Genomic DNA, 24,926 nt, shown 5'->3' with positions numbered 1-24,926 from the left:
CATACATTCTTGTTGGTCACTGACATAGGGAGAGAGCCCCTCATATCCCTAGCTGGTTTTTCCTAAAAAGCCTTACACCTTCCGTTCCATTGGTCCAGTGGGAGCCATCCCTGTAGTACCAATGATATATCCATGCAGCTATGCACATGTCCGTAGTTCCTCCCCATACTATGTGCATTTGTATAGGCCTAGAGAAAGCTGGCTTACTGACTGAAGTCTCTGGAATGCCTTTGCACTGTTCTAGACATTCATTACAGGTGTTAGTGTCCAGCTGGCAAGGTTGGGAGGGATAGGTGCCTCCCTCCTTTGACAGATCGAATTTAAGCCCCCTTCAACAGTCTGACAGGTCCTGAACTTACTTTGTAAAGTCCTGGACCTTTCCCTTCCTTGTCAAATGGACCCCATCAACCCCCAGTAGACGTGGTTTGCCAAATCCAGTCCTGTGGTCTAAGTACACTACTATCACATGCTGCCTTTTCTTGGTTGAACAAGTGGTTAATTGCCTTATTTTTGAAGCAGGTTGGCTGCTCCAATTAGCTCTGGCTGTTCTTCTGGGTATGTGCTCGGTGCATTGTCTCATTAGCCTGCACAGCTACAAAGCATTTCTGGGGGAAAATGTCTGGCTTTGAAGGAAGGCCTTTTATTTGTCCCTTTTCTCTTTTGTTGTTTTTGCGTTTTGTATATTTTTTGTGTTTTCACTGCTTCCCAATCCCCTGTGTCAATGCACTCCCTCCCTCCCTCCTTTGCATGTGTACTGGGGGGTGAATTTTTGACCTCTCCTCAGCAGGCTGTGGTTCCCTACCACTGGGATTGGAGCCCTCTGTCCATCTCTGACTCAGCCTCCCTGATGTCTCTGTCTTTTGACTGTCTCCTGCACCTGTTCTTGAAGGTGGTCCACCTGGACAAACTTCTTACGATTCAGTGAATTACTCCTCACACTTCTTCGTACTCCTTGATCACTTCCTCATTCAGTTCTGCCACCAAGCTTAGCAGGTCATGCACTGGTTCACAGTGCAAAGATGTGCTGTCTCCACTGCCCTCTGGCATCCATGAGAAGCTCAGACACTCCCTACAGCTGGAGACCTGGACAGCTGTGTGTTGGTGTGTGAGGTTTGTCTGGGTCACTGTGTTCCTTCTGACAGCGGCTTTTGGCTGAGTGGAAACCACAGTCCTCTGTTAGTTTGGTGGATGATGACTTCCTCCCTAAATTCATTGTCCCTATGTGTATGAACTGCTGTGCAGACTGCCATGCCACACCTTTCTGCCATTCCACACCCTGTGTGCCTGCTCTGTTCCCTGCCCTCCCGGTCACTTGCACTTCATGGAGCTGCTGTAATCTCCCATGGATGCTCCTGACAAAATCCTCTCCATTTCTGATTGGCTTGCAAGAGCTCCCAGGTCCTCCAGGGGCTCTGGGATGCTGATCAGATTTACCTGAATAAAAACAAAAACATTGCTTCTTCATGGCTAATGAAAACTCCTGAGAAGTGGGAATATTTCTGTGACCTTATATCTGCTTTCCACACGGGTCTCTTGATACTGACATGTAACAAGAGAAAATAAATCAATATCTTATGGTGTTTCTTTATGGAAGATTATAGAGAACATTATCCAGTATGACATTAAACACTCTACTAACAATGTATTTATAACTATAAATCTACATTTGAAACATATGATTAGCCAAAAAACTAAGCCCTTTTTGTGTAGAGGTCTCCATGCTAGGATGTGATTTTTCTGTGATAAACTGGCAAAAGTTTTGAAATGTACTAGTTGGGATTTGAAACATGTCCTGTACTGCTTTTGTTGCCTCTGATGTTACTACATTTCTTAGAGATCATTCAGTTGTAAGTAAAGTCCCATAACAGGTCTCTAAGTGATATTTAGTGATGGTGTTATGTACAATCCACTTTCAAAAGGAAAGCTGTAATGTGGTTATTTTTCCTCCAGATAAATCAAGAAAATACAATCCCCATCAGAAGAGGGGAGAACTGTTTGGTTACACTGTATAGCTCAATACAAAGAATAGTAACTATTAAAATACCAAACACTAAAATACTAAAAACAGTATTATTATGGATACACTTCTGTTATTACTAACAATTATTATTTTCTATTTTAAGAGTCATCCAGACTTCATGTTACTTTGACCCTACCAGTCTTCCGATCTACTGTGTTGTCAGTTCATCAGCTATAACTGCACCACCTAGAACTGAAGATTTTCTGAAACTCTTAGTTCCCTAAAATGTTAAGTAACACTTTGGACAGGAGTGGTAAAAAAACCAGCTTAGCAGACTGAATTGTATGTAAACTCGTAACTAAAAGAATTAGAAGTAAATGCAAAGTTTTCCCAAATAGATTACTGTCCATTCTAACTCCACTGAATTTTATGCTAAACATATGAGTTTTAACAGGCTAATTCATGAGTAAAAAATAGCTTTTATTTAACTAGATAAAGAAGAAAACATAACACACACAAAGTGATGATATTCATATGAGGTGTTAGCTTTTCAAGGAAGGAAGAAGGGTGAAACTTGTATAAGAAGGTACTTACTAGTCAAGAGTTAAATGGGATGGTGGTAACAGGCAGGCCTATATTACAGATGAGTTGTTTTTATACTCTGACTTCAAAATAGAAATTTTTGTCTTATTTTATTTATTTTTGATCATTTTTGTTTATCAAACCCATATTAATGAGAGTTTGGTGTCAATTTTGTAATTTGTACTTCCATCATAATATGTACCTTCTATTCTAGAATTAAACCTAAACCTAAATCTTTGTTTAAATAGCCCCTTAATGCACCGTAACAGTACTCTAAGAAGACATATCAGTGTTTTATTATTCTAAAGCAAATTAAATAGAAGCAAAAGAGTCAACAGATTTCTTAACTGAGTTATTAGACAATGAAAATGCAGCAACATTCCTTGTCTAACCTTTCCTTTTACAATTCCCCTGTCATATGAGCTGTGAAGTTGCAACAAAGCACATCAGCCAAAACAGAATTGAGTTTGTTGCTAGTTAAAGATGCTTATATACTCAGTGTTCATTAATTTGAAGAATGTAATAGCAATCATGATAGAAAACACAGGGGATATGCATCACTAAGATTCAGGCTGGAGAAGTATAAAGGAGTACAGAATATTTGTGGGGTCATAGGTCAAGAATAGTAATAATGTGACAAGGAAAAAAAAACAAACCACAAAATGGATCATTGGGAAGAACCCTAAATTAAGCAGATTATTGACCTAGTTGGTGTTTCCCATTGCCGGGGGTTGGTTCATTATGTATGATCATGAACATTTTCAAATCTGTACATGAAAGAATATTTTCTTTCCAAATGAAAGTCAGCTACATTTGATTATGTCTACAGAGCATTGAAAGTGTAATCTAATTGAAATTCAATCTTCTGATCTCCAAGGACACTTCTCAAAACAAATAGACAAGATATTATTGTGATATAATTCTCCTTTTAATAAAAATATTGTGCATCTCTGCTGAAAAGAAGTGCTTCTTAGCTGAAGAGTATTAACAGCAATAATTATGTTAGTTTTTCTAAGACAAGACGCAAAATACTATTGGAGTATTGAAGGCAATTGCTGATGATTTTCATTTTCTTGCTTTGAAGGCTACTGTTTAATCATTCACAGTGACGACAAATGAAAGAATAAAGCAACAGATACATTTTGGTTTTTTATGACCTGGTGTTTGATCACTGATATCTTTCTTTTTCTAATTTTTTCTTCTTATCTTTCTTGTATTTGTAATCCAAATCTTAAGGTATCATAGCAGTCTAATTTGTACACATAAATTTGGCAAGTTCGCAATAAATTGCAGTCTCAGTGTTCATCTCTTGGCCTGCTCTGACTGGCAGCCCAGAAACAGCCATTTAAAATGTGTCAGATTCTCATCTCTCTGTTTGAAAGGTAAAGTTAAATGGTTTTTCTAGCAGTCTGCATAAAGTCTTGAATTTTAACAAATCAACTGGTTTGGCTGTTGTACCAGCCTTTTGTCTCTGCAAAACTGCATCATTTTATCTTTGCACACTAATGGCTTGCTGAAAACTGTTGCAGCTGTCGATTTACTTTGGGGCATATGATAGCTCAAAGTAATTTATTTACCAAAATAGACCTATTCTCACTGGCCATACTCTTATCATATATTAAGTCATTATTTTGCATTTTCTCTTGTGGAATGAATGAAAATGTTCCATTGTCATGAACAGCACTCAGGTTTTTTTAAAAGTAATAGAACAGTAGATTCAAAATCCCTGTAGAGAATAATACGGTCTCATCAGCTTTCGTATATTTATCTAATCTTTCAATCAACAAATACTGTATTTGTATTACAATAGCTTTCTATGTGCCCAATCAAAATTGAAGCACCATTGTGCTGGATGCTCTACAAGTCTATGTGGTGATACTGTTCTTGCCACAAAACCTTAACAATGGAATAGATAGAAGCTGCTAGAACAGATAGAAGCTGCTAGCAGCTGATAGAAGATGCCCAGAAAGCATTATATGACATCAGAATTTAAATCAACTGACCACCGAGTTGCTCACATTGTAATGTGCTATTATAAGAACTCATTAACACAATGCAAAAGTAATTATCTAAATGAAAGTAAATCCCCAGAATAAAAAAATAAATTAATGAAACCCTTCCAAAAAGTGATTTAAAAGAAGATTTGGTGGTGAGGAGAAGAAAGTTGGTGTCAGCTACAGATATATTAGGAGTGTCCATATTTTGACTCAAAATCAAAGAATACAACAAATATCCTGAAACATCAAAATGCAAATTTAGGGCCTGTTTATGCAGATCAGTCACATTTATCAGCTCCAAGGGTAGACAATTCCTGCATCTATCTAGGCATCTGCAGTTTGGCAAAGTATTTATCGTTTACTACCCATATTTAAATCTTTCTCATATATAGTATCCCTGAGTAAATAATGGTTGTGTTGTACTTTTACTTTGTATACACGCAGACATACAGACACACACAGACACACAGACACAGACACACACACACACACACACACACACGCACACATCCTGTTCTTTTAATTAAATTCGACTTGGTAAGAAGACCATGTTTCTTCACTTGAGGGTACTTTTTGATGTTGCTTATGACTGACTGAAAGACTCCATTATTCCACTACTGCCCTACTTTTGTGCTCATCCTCCTTCTCCTGAACTGCTATTTATTTACAACTATTTTCTAAGAGAGCTCTAACATTAATCTTCCAGGCTTACACGATGAATTACTTCACTCAGGTGTTTTCTAAATTTTGGTGTTATTTTCTGAACTCTATTTACCTTTTCAGCATCTTGCAATAAAAAAGAGATTTGATTTGGTATTCCCCAAGCAATACGGAAAGCAAATATGCTCTGTGACCTGATGATTTTCTGTGTACCTGAAAAAATCCACTACTCGATTCCTTTCATTAAGAAAGTCCACTATAAGATTTTATTTTACTTCTTCACTATTATTATAACATGGAAATAATCCATGTGAAATTTTTGGTGTATATTTTGTGATGTAGCTTCTCATAGGAAAAGTGGAAAAACAAATCTGTCCTGACAGATTTTTTTCAGGTCACCCATGGTTATGGAGGAACCCTGCTGCATTCCTTCTGCGTATTTTCCGAACAGCTGCCATTTTGTTTTCTTCTTTTCAGAAGCTAGAGACAGAAAATCTATTTCATCTACTCAACAAAAAAGACAGACAATACGAAAATCAATTTGTAAAATCTTCTTTGCAAATATGTAACAAAGTATATGCTCTCCTTGTGGAGAGGTGAAGTGCATTTGAGCATTTTGACTGTGTGTACCAAAATATTTTATTTACATTGTTACTGACAAAACATTCTCGTTTTATAGTAGACCCTACATTTTATAGTAAACTCCAATTTTCTAGTAGGTTCTTTATAATAACATCCCTTCTCTCTATATTGTGCCTATCAGTGTAGACACTGATTCAGGATTGAATTTGAATGTCTCACAATCTCTTAAAACAGCTGATTGTAAAACATGATACATGATACAGTTAGCTTTCATAGAATTTTCAAACTTAAAAATCATGATCACTATTGTAAGTAGTGATATCAGCTTGAACCATAGTGAGGATAAAATCAGAATGTGCTTAAGTTTAATCATATAGGGAACGTAATGATTCTGATTAAATTCACAAAGTCTGCTAAAGAGTCTGCAGAGGATGAATAATACTGATAATTAAAGATGAAGAGAAGTTCTACTACAGATATAATCAAAGAGGTTAAATGTGCTCATCTAGACACTGCACAGACATTGTAATAAATGTCTTCATTTTTGAAATACTGTGTTATTATAAAACTGGGAGCATATTACCAATTAATTATGCTGTGCATGGGATAATAAATAAAGATAAGGAAATCCTTAAGACTGGCCTGTTTTACTTATTTTTGTGAATATGTTTGTTTGCTGCTTTCTTTTGCTCAAAATTGCAGTCCTCAACAACATTAGATTCTTTTCTAAATCAATGAAAACTTTGGAATTTCTTTGCTTGTTTTCTTTTCAGAGGGATGAGAGGCACCATACTGTATTCTGTAGAGGTTTATGGTTAGAAGATGTTTTATTATACAGATTTGTATATATATGTAGAAAAAGACCCCAATGACATGGCCATCAAAACAGGATCTTCAGTGTAAAATCTGAAGCTCTGACCCTTAAAAACCTTAGAACTCAGCTCAGAGTTTTTTCTTCTGAAATTCTTTCAAAAGCAAGACTGAGGTATTACTGGATAATAAAGGCATGTATTGAACTTAACCAAAGGTTGAAGCTATTTAAAGAATTTGCAAAGTCAGTCTTGGGCAGTTCCCCTCCTTCTCCAGCAGAGATGTCTTTCCTACACCCAGCAGGAAGCAAAACAATTGATGTTTTTTACGATTGATATTGTAGCCAGACCACAAGACATATGTGCTTCTTTTGAGTGACAAGCATCATCACAGTGAAATTATATTACCTTTCACCACGTGGATGCTCAGCTACCTCTGAAATCCATATGCCAGAAGACTTACGGTAAATTTGGGAACGTGAGTTGTGAAACACATTTTCTAACATCTCTGAGAATGAGTAACTTATTTCCAGACTAGTGGTGTGGTGTCTGGTTGAGTGAATTGTTGAGAAGAGTAGAGGGTTTTAAAGCAGTTGAACTTTGTGAGTACTGGCATCTCTAGAATTACCAAGCATTGAGAAGGAGTTAGGGAGCGCTGAGGAATTCAAGGGCCCTTACTTTCCAATTGCAATGCCTTTATTGGCCAGTCTGTGTCTTGGGATAAATTGATGTTCTTCAACTCTTGTGTCCATTGTTGTCTTGAAAGAGAATATTTTTGAGAGATACTGAAGGGTGATTGGAGTGAAAACCCTGGGCAGAACAGATTCATTCCATGTGTATGAGTAATAATTACACAGAGAACATGGAACCAGTTTTTGTGAAAGACCAGCTGGCAGTGGAAATGATCCACAGATTCTAGGAGCATTGCATAGTGCACAAACTGTCTTTTGCTATGAATTTAGATTGTGTTGCAGAATTGTACCCACTGTTTTTAAATTTATATCAGGATATGATTCATTATTGGTCATTTGCGTATTAGAATAGTATTTTCTTATAGATATCAGACTTTAAAACAGTCCCATAGAAGTCTACAGATCTTCTGAAGATGCTACTTAGTACAAGAAATACAGAAGCAGACATCCTTGTCTAGGCTTATGCTGTTGAGAAGATCAAATTATGTTATATAATCTGAATATTGTTACCCAAATCCAGCATAGTTCAGTGATTTGTTCCTTACTTGTATCACTATAGCAGAACATTTGAATCTGATATGTATTTGAGTGTCCTGGCTGTGTGCCTTGTAAAGAAGCCTCTTCTTCCTAACATCTATATGTTCACTACAAAATGTGTAATCAGTCCTTCCAGCTTTCTTCACTAAAACAGAGAAGTGAAATATTGACTCTTCAAAGGCAGCTTCAAATGTTACGTTTTTCCTAGGAGAAGATTTTTGCTTTCTGTGTTCTTCTGAAAATCTGATTCAGTTTTAAGAATAACCTGTTTCTCTGGGGAAATGATAAAAAAAAAGTAAAATGAGTTAGCTATTACCTAAAATGAATTATTATCCTTCTGAAACTACTTACCGAGGCCTCTCTAGAGTCCTCTACAGGAGTTTAGAATATTATGTGTTTTTCTTTGTTCTGGTAGTCTTTGAGTTTAAAGTGCAAAAGCTGAAATCTGTGCCTAGATGTAACCAAACATTTCTATATTTTTAAAAAATATTTTGTATTTCCCACAAGATTTGTTGTTCATTTAAGTGAAAACAAACTTAAGAAATAATTCTAGAATTGGTAGAATAGGATTTAAGGAATTTTTTCATTTCTGTGACTTAATCTTAACGTGAACAAACTAAATGAACAAAATTGTTCGGTAATAATCCCTGAAATAAAATGTGACTGCTTGGCACTTAGTAGTTTCATTGGAATACAAAAAGAAATATAAACCATCTTTTGCTCTTAATATTCTAGTATAAGCTAGATTTTTCTTTTAAGTGAAGAAAAAAAAAACAGAATAAAATATGGCATTAGTTAATCTGAAAAGCTTGAAATGACTGTTAATATTTGTGGAGTGATTATAGCATTCACTGCTCAGAAAGAAACTGAGGCTTGTTTTTCAGTTTTTAAGTACCACATATGTCTTCATCACATTTAAATTTTGGAATTTGCATGCAGATGTGATCGTTATGCTGTTTTGAGTCTGAGCGCAAGTATCTCACATGCATAGTCATATTGCAGATGTTACCTCTCTATCATTTCTTCTTTCAAAATTGCATGTTAAAATTCCTCTGGGAGTTTTACCCACAGTCTTTTACCCTGTATATTCCAGTAGGTTGACACACTCCCACCAGATTTTGAGTGAACTTAGCTGTCCCTTTCCATATGAAAAGTGTCCTACAAAAGGCAGAAAGCAGTGAGTCATCATAATTGTTTTCTGTACCTACATCTTGCAAAGCATTACACACTCAAACAACTCTTAACTTCAGAGATGGGAGTTTTGTTATATATGATAGGCTCAGAATAGGAAAAGTAGATTGTCACACTCAGGAATAGTATTGTTACCACCAAGTCTTATTTACTGTAGCACTTATTTACTTCCTAGTATTTAATGCTGCAAGTAGAGTGTTTATCTGATATGATAAAGCAATACCAGAGCTGGGACAGCTATCATATTGGAGATAAAGCGATCCATCCACACCATGACTTCATAACCTACAATAAAATCTTCCTAAATTTTATCTCCCTCTGGTGTTAGGGCAGGCAGTGCACGGACTGAGCTCAGACCCTTCACTGGAGCTCTCTGACATAAAGTGTGTTCCAGCACTGTGTAGCTGAATGGGAGATGTGTTGCAGCTGTGCCTTACAGACACCGTGGCTCTAGGCAGCTAACCGCAGCTGAGAGCACCAGCGATTTTAAATGAATTTAACAATGGGAGGGAAACAAGGAGTTAATTTTGCAGCTAAAATGAAAGGAGTACTTTAAATTCTTATCTTTGCTTTTGGGAGATTGACAAATTGTTACAACTCTCTGGGGATGTGGCTTTGAACAGAAGACTAAACACTGGCTGAAAGACTCCTCTGCTGAAAGAAAATTGGGAGAAAAAGGAAAAAGAAAAATGGTTTTAAATGGTACTTGTCTCTAGAGTAAAAATACCAGGAAGATCAGAGCTTAAAACTCAGTAAGTATCTTCTGAGCGTTCATTTCCATAGACTTAAGGAAATAAACATAGCTTGTTACACTACTGGTAGACAAATATATAGAAAGGCAAATATACAGAAAGGTGGAACCTTACTATAGCAGCATAAATTTATGTGCAGATGGAACAACAGAAATCACTTAGAATGCTAAGGATACTCTAAAATAAAATCAATATAAAATTAATGTCTCTGTTCAACACTGCCAATAATACTAACAAAGTGCTATTCAGTTTCTAGATCATTCTGTGAGATGTCCTGATTTTGCCTGCAATACACTAAGTATGCTAAGTATGAATTCAAGGTTTTATAGCATCTATTCTTTTTCTTGCTTCTTCTCTTGATAATTAGTATTACATACATATCAAGAGAACAGAAAACATACGTGGTATATTGTAATAATTATTAAACAAACATTTCATACTTCCTGAGAGCGTAGTTGTTGCCTTACTTCTCTGCAACCTCCAGCTGTGAGCTTTCAGTCTTATAACCTCTAAATAGTAGGCCGATCAACATGTAGCTGCTAGAACAAGCGGTGATGGTAATTGGTAATTTTACTATTTAGCTAGAGCTCAGTACTTTGCTATAGTTCTAGAAGCTCAGTGCTCTTTGCCTCAGGATCCTGTTGTGATCTACCAGGAATGTTGATAAAATAGCATGGAACTTTTAATCAATTATTGCTTGTGTGTATGTTAGTTCACCTGCATTGCCAAAATAGCAACTTGGAAATTTCTTTTTGTTTTTATGTTGGTTTTCTAGTAAATAATTTTCAGTTTTGCAGTTTGCATAAAAAAGACTACCTGTGCGGGCCCTAAGAAATTTGATGGCTTTGGTAAGAGCAAAATGTTAAGTAGCTTCCTTGTTCTTCCCATGATATAAGAAAATAATAATCTATTTCTCTGCAATGCTGTGTTTGCTAAGCATAGGATTTATTCCTACTATCATGATAAAATGAAGTATTCTTGATGATGCATGTCTAGATTCTCATTTTACTCAGCGTAAAATCTAAACGGCACTTTATGAGTCTCAGGCAGACCAGTGAAATGCTTGCAAGTTGGCTTCAGTTACAGAGAGTGTAATATTTGTTGCATGTGTGGGAAAATTTATAAGTGAACTGGTTTGCTTTAGAGTAGGAAGAAAAAAGCAGATGCAATAACTTATTAAATGAAATGGCAATGAATTTAGAAAATGTGACAGTTGTTTTGGCAACATGCTTAAGTGTGTAAATAATTCCATTAAAGCCAGTTTCCTCAATGAGACCACTCAGTATCTTTGAGTTAGACAGATTATGTAATGAAAGACTTTCAAAGCCATTGGAAGACAGTCAAGAAATAATTTTCTGCATATGATTATTTTGAACAGAATACCTAGATTTAGGAAATATGGGGGATTTTTCCATAATTTATACAATCGTATCATGTTACAAAATGTTGAAAATAGATTTTGAATTATCTTTTTCAATATGTACTAGTTTGAATATTACTAAATACTGTAGAAAACAAGAAATTAATAATGAAATTTTTTAAAATCTACTCATTTTATGGAGCAATAAAAGTAAAACTGTACCTATTTTTCACTATAATGGATAAGTCTGCTTTCTGAAGAACTTTGCAAAATCATATTACATAAATAATATTTATTTAATTTTTTTTACCTTTATTGGGAAGAACTTTTACCCTGTAGTGTAAAAGATAGGAAAGAATAAGATCTCAGAAGCCCTCTGACATACTCAGAAGAAATCACATAATTTACACTGTTACACACTGGCCTTGCAGATGTTGTGCATCAGTTAATTTAATTAATTTAGCCTTACGACATGTTTTCCTTATATATAATGGATATACACTTTTACCTGACTCAGAATTATTAGAAAAACAGACGCCAAAATTGCAGGTGACGTATCCTAACTTTTAAACCCTTGGTAGTTTCTGATCTCCTATAAAAAGTTTGAATCAGGAGGCAATAACTCACTGCTCACAGTTGGTTACATTTTTGGTTTTCATGTAGAATAAGATATTTTCTAAGGAATTTTTATCTCCTTTTCTGGAATAAAATACTTTGTCCAAATTCAAGCGCAGCGTAAGAGTGCTATGTGTGGTAGTAATTAATTGTTTTAGGAGCATTTTCAGACTTTTATTTGTGAAAAAGATGTTTCTGTGAAGCTTCTTTAAAACTGGTAGAAGCATTTAAGTATGTTTGTTGTCAGCTTTTGAAGGCCTCAGCAGGACCTTATCTTGTAAAAGCATTGTTGTGTTTTTCTTTTGAGTAATTAACTCAGTAATGGAAGCTCACATAGTCATACTTCCTGTCTGAGCTGCAAAGCGTGATCAGCAGCACACAGGAAGATTTGTGAGATACTTGCTGATAATTTCCAAGATCTTTCAGACTTTTTAGTGTGCAGAGGGAGATTTTCAGTGTGTTCAGGAAAGACCTTGGTCGTGTTTCTGCTGTTGTTATCTCCATGATGTTGACTTTTGTGGAAAGCCAGCTGCTAAGTGCCAAAGAGTTAAAGAATTAGAAAATGTTGGCCTAACTGTTGATAATATGAGAAAATGTTGATAATAGAGTAGCCTAAACATTTGAGGATCAAAATCCAAGAGATTGTTTTTTCTCAGAGTTCTTGCTGATGTTCTTTGAAGTTTTTACTTGGTTTTTTGAGGACAGTAAGATATTAGGGTGCGGCTTTGGAGATAAAAGTGTTTATGGACACACAGCTGCAATAGGTTATGAAGGCTTAAATGAGTCATATTAAAGGTTAAAAATCAGAAAGGATGAATTTTGAGATACATCAGAATAAATAGTTTAGACAAAGCTTTTCCAGAAGCACAAGATTTAAAGAAAGAGCAGACACACAAAAAGCTACCTATATATTAGCAAAGTACTTTCCTCATTTGCCAAAGGAGCTGGAAGTTACAGAAAAAGCAAAACCAATCAACTCTTCTTTTTAAAACCCCTGTTACATTCCATTTAATGGAACAGCTTGTATTGTATCACTTAAAGTGATACATACTCAAATGCTCAAAGTAGAATGCCATCATGAAAAGGAGCAGAAAGTATTTAGCACGCACAGGTTGATTTTTGAGTCTTCCTCAGGTACAAAAAAGTCTTGGAATACTGAAATCCTTTTCCGTGGTCTGAGATTTACTGCTATATATTTGTTAAGTGGTATAAATTATTTCTCAATTGCGGTAACATCTGACCTGTTCCCAGCTGCCTCTAAAGAGCACATATTGAGGTCTTCATGCCTGCCTCTCCAGCCTACAGGAAGAACAGTTCAGTCTCTTTTCTCTAAAAGACATAAGTTTTATATTGTTGTAAAATGGGTGACAGATGTTACTGTTAATAAATCCAAAGAGAAACAGTTCTATTATTGAAGCATATATAACCCTGGCCCTCTCAGTCAATTGCTTGCATTAGTTCTAAGTGCAGGGCCTTCCACTGACTTTTAATTCACCACTGGACACATGCATATCTTCTGTTATCAAGCATTCTTTTTTCTTCACTGGTGCCTTCTTCATGAAACTTATCAGATGCTAAGTCTGTTGACGAAGCTGGTGTGGAGGCTTTCTGTGGTTACACTGGTTTTGATGTTCTTGACATATACAATATTGGCTATGCTAAGCTTACTCTGTCACACTGTGTCTGCTCAAAGGCAGGAACTGGCTCTCCACAGCTGTTTGACTTCATTAACTATTTGTCACAAAACAGTTTTTGATGGATTTGCAAGTAACTGATAAAACATGAAACTTTCTTCTATTCTCTCTCTGTTTCTCATCCTCTACCTGCTCTGCCTGACATGATGGCTCTCACCCCTCTGGAAATCACACTGCACTATTCAAACACTGTCCCAGACGTCACTGCAGTCCATGACTTCCAGCTATTTTGAACAGCTGGTTTTTTTGTGTACATGCCAGTGAAGTATTCCACCGAAACTGAAGCATCACTGTTTTTTGTTAAATAATTATCATTTTCATTTGCAGAAATTTCTTCTAAAAATAACAGAACAAACCAAAGCAGAATCAACTGGAAGCCACCAAGGCTCGTAATTTAAAAAGATCACGAATGATTGATGGTCTTTGATTAGATGGATGGAAGTTAGTGAAAAAATTAAACAGAACCTGTGAAAACAAAAAGCTTGCCTATACTATATATAAAATGAGTATTATTTGCTATGAAAACTATTAAAAATATTATGGAACACATTTTATTTGTAATTGAAATATATCCACTCAGACTCTAGACTAAAAAAATTCAATTTACACTGCCTATTTTGGACTTTAATTTGCCAACTTTTTTAGAGTTAGCACTGAATTATTATTTAAATAATTATTTAAAATAATGAAAAAGTAGTTAAAAATAATTATGATGTGCTTAGAGGTGTGAACCTTGATCTCAGCCTATAAAAGAGTTTTTTTTTTTAAATAACGCTTTTTAACATCCTATATTCCTATGCCCAGCCAAGATCTTATTTCAAATTAATGACAATATAAGTTGTGTTGGAATTAGTCAAGCAAGTTGTAGCAATAGTTATAGCAAAACTGAGTAAATCTGGTGTTGTTCTATGTTCAACATCTTATGAATGAATTCCTTCATCACTCCTCATTTACAGTTCCATGAGAAATATTAGCTGTTGTTTCTAGACAAATGTTAAAGTGCCATGTTTAAAGTAATCTTTCTCCCTCAGCGTTCCAGAGAGCCTGCTTGAGTATGCTCCATTCAGCTCACAGTATTTCACAGTACCTCTTTCAAGGCCATGCGAATATTATTGTGAAAAGTGTGTTGGAGAAGCATGGGACAGGAGCAAGCAGATGAGAGTGAGTGCTGCCTTGCATCACCTCTGCAAGCTGAAGGCAGGGCCTCTGCCGTGCTTCAGAGCATGCTGGGGTGTTGAGTATTTTCTTTCACACAATAACTCAGAGTACAGACGTTATCTATCATTTCTAATAGCAGCACTCACTATTATATCATGAAGCATGTTCAATCACAGACTGTTCCCACTTACTTCATCTTAGGGCAGCAGCAAAATTTCAGGTAGGACTCAAAGTCACAGGCCACAGTTCTAAACATTGGGTTTGGGTGACAAAATGAATCTTTGATGTCATGAATGTTGAGTCTTTATGGGATGAAAACCTTGAAATGTTGACTGCCTCAGCCATATGTGTACTATATAATGTAAATGTCAAGTTCTGTGTGACTTCATGCTCATTAGAGGTTTTTTGTGAGCAGTGGTTATTCAGTTTGTCACAGGACTGTGAAAAGCTGAATTTTAAGCAGTGTGTGTCCTCTGCTAGAGAGAAAGCCCTTCACTATCCTTCTAGACCAGAAGCCAATGGTGTTTTCCCCCTGTCTTTGGAGTGTTATTCTTTAGACAAAGAACTTACTTTAAGTGGTGTAACTCACCCCAAACAAAAAAGCAATTCATATCTACCCCCTTCTCTCCTTTTTCCTACACTTTTTCTTCTCTGCTGTCAGATCCCTTTAAGGAGATAGGCATCTTCTCGGTATCTGCAAAAAGGAATGTTGCCATAAGTGGTGACACACACAAATAGTGAGAGGGATTCCTCCCTCATATTCAGGCATATGAAGAGTGAAGTCCATAGCACACCCACTACCAAGCAATCAGAGAATAACTTCACCATCTACTTATAAAGGAACTACTTCCTTCCTTCTGTTAAAGGTTCATACAGTTTTAAAGATGCCATGTGTTTTAACTTCTACCAGAACTTTGTATTCTGTCTTTTGCTTATATATATTGGGAGTACATGATAAAAGGCATTGTTTTGTGTCTTACATATTCCAGTGATTTCTTAATTGATAAATACATGTTGATAGTGGTATAAAGATTTAAGGCTGGCAAAGAAAGGATAAAAATGGGAGGCAACTGTGTCTATTGCTTTTTTACAGTCACCTATCTGTAATCATGTAAGCATTATGAATGTTGTAAGCATGATCTTCAGACCACTGAAGATGAATGCAGCATTGGATATAGAAAAATGGTTCATATTTTGTATAAGTAGCATTAGTACAACACTGAATAATACTGAATTTCAAGGGATATCTTCTTCGACTGCATTTTTCCAAAGTTCAGTTTCTGTTCTGACAACGTCTCTTCTCTCCCTGTCACTTCAGCAATAATAGGACTTCTGTTGTTTGATGGGGTTTTTGTAATACTTACATTTGCTGGTTATTGAAATGATGAAGTAACATTCAAATTGCTACATCTGTACGGGTGCATTGTTGTGCTGGGCACCAGAAAATCAGTTGAAATGCATAGGCACTACCTTACTGTTTAATTCTGAACCAAAATGGCTTTTAGCATCCTGAATGAAATATCCTTTGTTAAAACTTAAGGAATACAGTTTCATAACCCTTATTCCTCATTTCTTTCTTTTAGGGAGCTGAACAGTAGGAGAATCTATCTAACCACCATCTATCTCCTCTTTTGGAGCATCTATCTAACCACTTATCAAATTGAAAATATCACCTTTCTCTTTCTAAAATGTACAAGTTAATGCTGAAGTAGAAATGCAGAAAATAATGTTGTTCTCCTTTAGAAACAATATTTCAACAAAGTTAATGGTTTTGACAAGTTGCTTTGTCAGGTTCTGCAGCTGTGGCATTAATGCAGTTAGTACGGTTTATTGTTGACAGTTTGGGCTACAGAGTACATAGGCTGCATTAAAAAGCATTGGGGAAGATTGTGGCATTGAGGAAACAATTCCTTAAAGCAGTGTAACATCAGTAACAGAAATAGCCATGACAGGGAAGGAAGGAGAGGCAGACTGTATGGTCTGAGAACTCCTTTGACAGACTGCTCTTCTTTCTTTCTTTCTTTCTTTCTTTCTTTGTTTCTTACTTATTTCTCTCTTGCTCCTTTGAACACAAGAAAACAAGATGCTCCTACCCCATTCTCAAACTGAGATGTTGGAACTTGATTGTGATGATTTATTGCTTTACACTTATTAGTTTTTATTGCTTTGTACTGAATGAGTACAAGTTAACTACTTATAGAAACTGTCATGTATTTGCTAGTATAAATATTTTAACACTGAGCACTAATGAGTAGAAGGGAGTGGAAGAAAAGGAAAAGAATGTTTTTGTGTGTTCTGGACCAGTCAGTATATTCAAGGTACTAACATGAAAAGTGTGCTATGGTGTACATATGAACCTACTGCTCATCTTATTATTTACCTCACCATAAAGCTGTGTGTGAGTGAGAACATAAAGTGTAAAACAAGAACTGCCTGCATTGCACTGTTTTCAGCTTTATTTTCCAAATAAAAGTAAAGAGAATGTAAAAGCACAAATATTAGTGTGTTGAAATTATTGACTGGATAGAGAAAGCATGCTTTTTTGTTTTTCTGATCTTGATTCTTGGCAAGCCCCAGTTTAACCCCGATTTAGTGTAATCTAAATCCTAACCCTGTCTGGAAACTAAGCCTTAAATTAGAAACAGTAATCATGGAAATTCATGTTGCCGCCCTTAGCAGTCCTCTTGTCTTTTATTCACCAGTGCAAAATAGACTTTCCTAAATATATGATAGCCTGCTCTTAAACGACCACATTCTCTGCCTTTGTTTCATTACCTCGGACTCTGAGTCCTCTCCTTGTGTTAGATACGTCTGGTAGAGATGCTTGTATTCCCTTTTTTTTTTTTTTGGGACACAGCTTTTTGTATTTCCTATTACATTCCAAATGAACAGAACAGACATCCAAATTTGGGCATATTGATGTTCAGATGATATGCTCTGCTCTAAGCTATGACACAGCTATGTAGAGATCTGAGAATAAAGCCTTACTTTGAGGCTTGTGTTTTCATATGAATGATGAATCCACAAATGTTAATTCTTGTTGTTCAGATATCATGTCATTGTTAAAGCAGAGTGAGAGGTATTTCATTGTTCATTTGAGACAGGTCATTTTGGGGAAAGCTTGCTATGTGCAGTCTAATTTTGCAGATTTTGAGAACTGGTGAAAGGTGCAAATTCCTTTTTCTTTATTAGAAGATATCTAATTTCAAAGGCTCAGTGCACTCATTTGTTAAAACAGAGAACTTACTTAAAGCTAAATGCTAATAACAATGAATGTTAACTGACTTAATGCAATGTGAAATTGCTGCTTCAACATTCATACAAATGATAATTCAGTCTAAGTGGCTCTGTGTTCTGTTATATAGACATTACTTTGCAATTTACAGGGTAATTGCATACAGAGCTACCAAACAAATTTGTTTTCTTTTGTATCAAAATGTGCTTTGCACATCTCTTCAGTATATGAAGATACTTTGAAATGCATGGGTTTTGATGGGATGGTATGGACAGCTGTTCTTATGCTGAATTTTTACTGATCATCTTATCAATGTCTAATTCACTTTCCTCATGTGCTAAAATAGTGTGAAATTAAAAAGAACTCCCAACCAATACCGAGATCTATTATTCTAGTGTAGACATTACCTTGCTTTACTGATGTACAGCACCACTAACTATCCATCTGTATATAGCAAATTTGAACAAAGGGTCCCACAAAATAATTTATTGTGTGTTCGTAATTACTTCTGTTTGCCAAAATTTGCCTTGTATAGTGTTTCAGTACGAATAATGTTTATTAACTGACACTTCTCTGATGCTTTATGTATTTTAAATCCAATTTAATTTTTATGTATAATTAGAATTGGCTCTGGTTTTATTTTTAAATTCTTTTATATCCATGGTTCTTCAATAATAGTACAGAATACCAACTTCACTGCAAAATGGTGATTTTAGTTCCTCCCCTAGTCTCTTTGATTTTACTGTTCTCAATCCTGCATTCAGTTCAGAAGGAAGAAGAATGATTTTGAATAATACGGTCATGATGTCAAAAACAGTGCAAATTATATGCTGCTGCCATCTGGAATAGTGAAAATAAAAGCTTTATTTACACTGTTCTTTGAAATAATAAACTTTATTGTGGCAGTTTATCTTCAGTATCTATAATGTATTCTGGGAATGCTCCATGTGTGCCTTTTTATTCTGTGAACTGCAGAATGACTAAAATTTGCCTGTGGCAAACCTATCAGGGAATCCTGAAATAGATTCACTTTCTTTTCTTTCTGAATAGAGAACCACCTTCCATTTGCACAATAAGAATAACTGGTTTACATAACCAAAATTTTCTAGAGGCACAGTCAAGTACTGTGAGTATGTATTTTAGCTAGGCAGATACACAGATTTAACTACAGGTTAATATTCTGTTCTACATATGAATATGAGCTCCAGTTTCATATTCTGGAACATGGATGTTTCGGTGGTGAAAATAGTTAAGGTGAAATTAAATACTTAACAAACATACTAGCCAGTTTTCTTGACAATGTCTGGTCTTAAGTTCTGATGCTATTACTGTGCCTTTATAGTTCATAATCCAAAACCAAAGTCATAGCAATTTGCTTTGGATATCCATATTATAGTAATATCATCATATTGGACTGTAACTCAGAAGACTATTCACACTATTCATGATTGTGATTGCCAAAGGGATTCAGTAAGGTAGCTGTGCAAAATTTAAGACTTCAAGACTCAATCTGTTTCTAAAAGGTAACACTCTTCTTGCTGCTAGCAGGGCCTATGCATGGTCTGAAAGTTACCTTTTACAGAAAACATAATAAAAATGTTAAGAAGCTGTGGCACAAATCCTAGTTAAATATGGCCGTCTTCCTTTTTCTTTATCTGTGTTGTATATTAGACATGCAAGTTTTACCACAAAGCATCAAAGCCATTATAATGAAATCCTCTTCTTTCTTTGAGTCCAGCTTCTGCATACAGTCTTACAGTACACCTGGCATAGCTTGGGAAGTTCCATTCCTGAAATTTTATGAAATAATTACATCACTAAAAAAAACCCTAAAAAAGTGATTGCACCTTTTTTTGTTGAGAGGAAATAGAGTTAAGCAATTAGCAGAAAAGTGTTTATAATATATAGTTGTGGCGCAGCTATGATTTTTTCTATCATTACCACTTAAAGATCAGTATACTTTCTTTTTTTGATAGAACATAATTTTAACTTGTGGCTATTTTCAAGATACCACTCCATCAAAATTACTGTTCACACAAAAACACTGAATTTGAGCCTCTAAATGCTGTTGCATTTATGAGGGCAAGCTCACCTCTAGGACAAATGAAGCAACAAGTAAAATAATGTATTTTATATTTGTTTAAGGTATACTTATATTGAAATCTGAATGTAAAGGGTAATGTGCTTTTTCCAATCAACCTTCTTGGAAGGGAAGCAATTACTAAACTGGCAGCAAGGACATTGTTTACAGAACATAGAATCATAAAATGGCCTGTGTTGGAAGGTATTTTAAAGGTCATCTATTTCCAAACCCTCTAGAATGCACAGGGACACCTTCCACTAGATCAGGTTGCTCAGAGCACTGTCCAATCTGACCTCGAACAATTTCTTGCCAGGTTCAATTCCAGCTTCACCTAGGCGTTCCTGACCTCATCCCTACACAACCATACTTCATATCTCTACTCTTCTTAGGTCACTCCCCTCCTAACTTCAGCTGCTTGTCCATTTGCTTCTTTCCTTTCAGTCTGACCAGCAGTTCCTTACCCAGCCCTGCTGTTCCCTTGCTTTCCTTGCCAGTTTCTTACTCCTGGGGTCTGCCAGCTCTTGCATGTGGTGGAAGACTTCCTTAAAGATCTGCCAGCTCTGTTCCACTCCCTTGTCCCTGAGGGAAGTCTCCCAGTGGATCTCACTGGCTATCTCCTTGAAGAGCTGGAAGTCTGCTTTCCTAAAGTTCAGGGGCCTAACTTTGTTCCTCACCTGGCCCATAGCCCTCAGGATTGCAAACTCCAGCAATGTGTGGTCACTGCAGCCCAGACTCCTTCCAACGCTGATGTTCAACATCAGCTCACTTCCATTGGTGCCCTTCAGATCCAGGATTGTATCCCCTCTGGAAGGGCTGCTGTCTATTCCTCTGCTCCAGAAAGTATCCCTCATGCTTTCCAAGAGTCTCCTGGCTTGCCTGCAGCTTGCTGTGCTGCTTTCCCAGCAGATTTTGGGATGGTTGAAGGGCCCCAGCAGGACAAGAGCCTGTGAGCATGATGCCTCCTGTAGCTGGAGCAAGAAGGCTTGATCAGTAGGGTCCCTTGGATCAGGGGTCTGCACTTAAAACCATCCACAGCGTTCCCTTTGTTGCTTTGGTCCCTGATCCTTAGCCACAGGCATTTGCCCTGCTCGTGGCTGCTCTTCAGAGACAGCTCTTCACCCTCAGTCTGCCTCCTGATGTAGAGGGCCACCCCTCTGCCTCTCTCTTTCCTCACCTCTCTCTTCTGGAGAGCCTGTAACCATCAGTAGTCACACTCTAGTCACATCCACCAGGTTTCAGTAATGGCAAGAAAGTGACAACTTTCTGGCAGCTCAGTGGCTTCCAGCTTCTGTTTGTTGTCCATTCTGTGTGCCTTGGGTGAGCAATGTCAAACTGATTGAATGTACAGAGATTTGAGAAATACGAAGAGCCATGATCCAAAGCAAGGCAAGGTCATTTTGTTGCATTCTCTCTTAAGGGCTCATCTGGTAATCTCTCTCTGTAATTGTTTTCTACATTGTTCAGATCATACACTGACAAATAACTTCTGTGAAGTCATGCAGCAATTGGAAATTATACTTGTGCTGTACTAAATGCATTCTTTTAATGCCAATAATGAAATTCAGCACCTTTAAGACAAATAACAGATTCAAAGTATGTGGCCTATTTCTAAATCACTTGTATCTGTCATCCTAAACAAAATACGTATTACATGTATAAGTCACTAAACCACAAGGACAGAAAAATCTGACCTTTAATGGCCTCTAAAAATGACAGTACCAAATGGCTTTGAGAAGGTCAAGTCTGATTTAAATTGTTGATGAATTGGAAACTAATTGTCTGGAACTGAATTTTACATGGGAAGAGCAGAATATACTGTAGTTTAGAACCTAGTGAGTATATTAATGATCAGTAAAAAATATTTTTCCTGGCCACCTCACGTAAAATTATAGTGATACCAATATATAAAAAAATTTGTAATAGTTACTTTCCTCTTACTGTGGCTGAGATGCAGTTATACAATGATTTGATGCTCAGGATTGTTTCCTGGAGTGTTTGATGATCTGTCATACTTGGTGTCACTAATGTGTAAAGACAGTTGTACAAATTATGAATAAACTTAGAGGACAAAAAGTAAATAACGTCCTAAAAATTAAATCCACTGTGATAAGCCTTCCAATTAGAAATTTCATTATTTCCCTTGTCCATTTGATGTTGTGTATCTGGGTTTATTGCCAGATACCTGAAAGCCAGGTTGGATACCAGCCACAACTGTCAAAAATATAACAGTTCTGGGTATTTGAATGTTCGATTTTGATGTTTCTCATGAAAATTTCATGAAGAGCATTCATTCAAAGAGATTGTATGCATAAGGCAGATGGATGGAATTTAATTGCCCTTATTAAAAATAAGAAAGGGAGGCTCTTTATTACTTCATCCTATTAACATTCAAGATAGATTATCTTTTTTGTACACTTAGGTATTTGCAAAAGGGACTCTAGGGTTTTTTGTATAAGCCAAGTAGGAAAGGTAAGGTCATAAAAATCCTGTTCTGTGTCCCAAGTCAAATCTTGTCAGCTAATACCAAAGCAAGGACTTTTATAAGCAGACATGAAACATACCTTTCTTTGGGAAGAGCCTATGGCTGGTGAATGATTTGGCATTTATCAACTGATAGGTAGAAATTCTTGTTCTAAAGAGTCATGAAAGCTTTCTGGAGAGTTGTGTTCACAGTACCAAGGCCCTGGAATTGTTGGTGAATTGGGTGAAGATTATTTCTCCTCTGTTCTTCCAGTTGCAGGTGTTAGCATTGAAAGAAACAGATGGACCCACATGATTCCATGACAAGTGTCATCACCAAAATGTTGATTTCTTTGATAATGGGATGGCCTATATATGTGGCACCAGCTTGCTGAATGAAGGCGGGATTCAGCTCTCTCCAAGGGGGAAGGGATTCTTTGGTGAAGGGCTAGCAGGCTTATTGATAGGTGTTTAAATTAGATATGAGGGGAGGGAGATATCATCGGGTTTAATAGTGATAAAGTGTGGGACTTGCCATCCCACACATACTAGTTAGATTGCTGAGCCAGAAAGAATCTGGAGAGGGTATGCAGGTCAGCAGCAGAGCACCAAGACAGTCCAGCCACACCAGACAGAAAGTCAGCGTCATTGGGGAGCAGCTTAAAACCCCTTTGTGCTAACCCATGCAGCATAGGTGGTAGTAGAGATGTGTGAATGCCTGCAGGTCTATGACTTTAATTGGCATCATGGAAACACAGGGACCTCTCTTATGACTAGAGTGTTGGGATGAAAGAATGCAGCCACTACACATCATATTTGAAAACTCCTGGCAGTCTGGTGAAGTTCCCACCAACAGGAAAGGGGAAAACATGACCCCACTTTTAAAAAGGGAGATAAGGAAGACCAAAGAATTACAGGCCAAGTAATCTCACATCAGTGCTTGTAGAGGTCATGGAACAGATCCTCCTGGAAAATATGCTAAGAGACACTGAAAATAATTAGGTGATTGTTGACAGCCAGCATGGCTTCACTAAAGGCAAATCATGCCTGACAAATTTGGTGGCCTTCTAGGACTGCGTTACAGCAGTGTTGAACAAGAAAGGGCAGCAGAAATAATCTGCATGGATTTGTGTGAAGCATGTGACACTCTTCCAAATATCATCCTTTTCTCTAAACGGGAGAGGCAGGAATTTTGACAGGTGTAACTCTTGGTGGATAAAAAATTGGCTGGATGGTGGCGCTCCTAGAGTTGCAGTCAACAGCTCAGTGTCTAGTTAGACACTAGTGTCAGCTGAAGATCCTCAGGGATTCATATTGGGCCCAGTGCTACTTGCACCTTTGTCAGCAACATGGGCAGTGGGATTGAGTGCTCCCTTAGCAAATATGCCAATGACACCAAGCTGTGTGATGGGGTCACCCCAGTGAAGGACATGGATTGACCTTAACAGGCTTGAGACGTGGAACCTGAGGAAGTGCAACAAGGCCGAGTGAAAGGTTCTGTACCTGTGTTGGGGTCATTCCAAATAATAATACAGACTTAGTGGAAAACAAATTGAGGCTTACCCTGGGAAGTAAGACAGGGTATTTGTGGATGAAAAGTTTGATATGACCCTGCAATGTACACTCGCTGCTCAGAAAGCCAATCTTATCCTGGACTGCATCAGAGGCATGTCCAGGAGGTGCAGGGATATACTTACACCCTTCTATTCTTTTGTTGTGAGACTCCCACCTGGAGTACTGTGTCCAGGTCTGGAGCCTCCAACAGAAGACTTTGATTAGTTAGAATGAGTCCAGTAGATAGACACAAGTTGATGAGAGGTCTGAAATACCTCTTCTACAAAGAAAAGCTGAGAGAGTTGGGGCTGTTCAGCCGAGAAAGGATAAAGCTCTGGAGACCTTGTTATGCTTTCCAGTACCTAAAGGGGCACTACAAGAAGGCTGGAGAGGAGCTTTTCAAAAGGGATAGGAAATGGGAGATTTTCCCTAAGCTGAAGGAGAGTAGGTTTTGATTAGATCTTAAGAAGAAAAGCTTTACTCTGAGAATGGTGAGGCACTGAAATAGGTTGCTCAGACAGGTTGTGGATCCCCCATCTGTGAAGGTGTACAAGACCAGGTTGGATGTGGAAGAGATTTCTGTCCATGGCAGAGGGGTTGAATGTAGATTTTGTTTAAGGTCCTAAACCATTCTATTATTCTGTGGTTATCTATGTGCACTTGTATTGCAAGCAGTTAAGTAGCTCAGGAGCAACATCATACCCCAGGAACTACAAAGATCTGTAGGCTGTGTTTGCTATACATATTTTCAGAAAAGTCAGAAGACTTACCTGACATCTTTGAAAATGTGACACTTCTTAACTAAAGAGAGTTAATGTTGAACAATTTCTCCTGTTAGTTTTATCCCCTAATCAATTGCATGTCAGTAATGATTAGTTAAGACATTAAATAACATGTGGCTTATGGTGAGTGTTTATCCTCTTTCTTTGGTTATTTTTGATTTTCGTTTTTGAATGGAATTATTATTTTTCAATAAAAATATTTGCCATTGCATTGGAAATGAGG

General features: G+C 36.9%; 1 protein-coding gene across 50 annotated transcripts in view; it reads left to right on the top strand.

Annotated features, from left to right (window-relative positions):
- The window catches only part of PTPRD (protein tyrosine phosphatase receptor type D), a 1,168,317-nt gene that overhangs the window by 1,000,604 nt on the left and 142,787 nt on the right, over positions 1–24,926 (top strand). The gene's annotated exons all lie outside the window — the stretch shown is intronic.

Source organism: Zonotrichia albicollis, chromosome Z (assembly GCF_047830755.1).
Source record: "Zonotrichia albicollis isolate bZonAlb1 chromosome Z, bZonAlb1.hap1, whole genome shotgun sequence".
Classification (NCBI taxonomy): Eukaryota; Metazoa; Chordata; class Aves; order Passeriformes; family Passerellidae; genus Zonotrichia; species Zonotrichia albicollis.
This window is presented reverse-complemented; position numbering and strand designations above follow the sequence as displayed.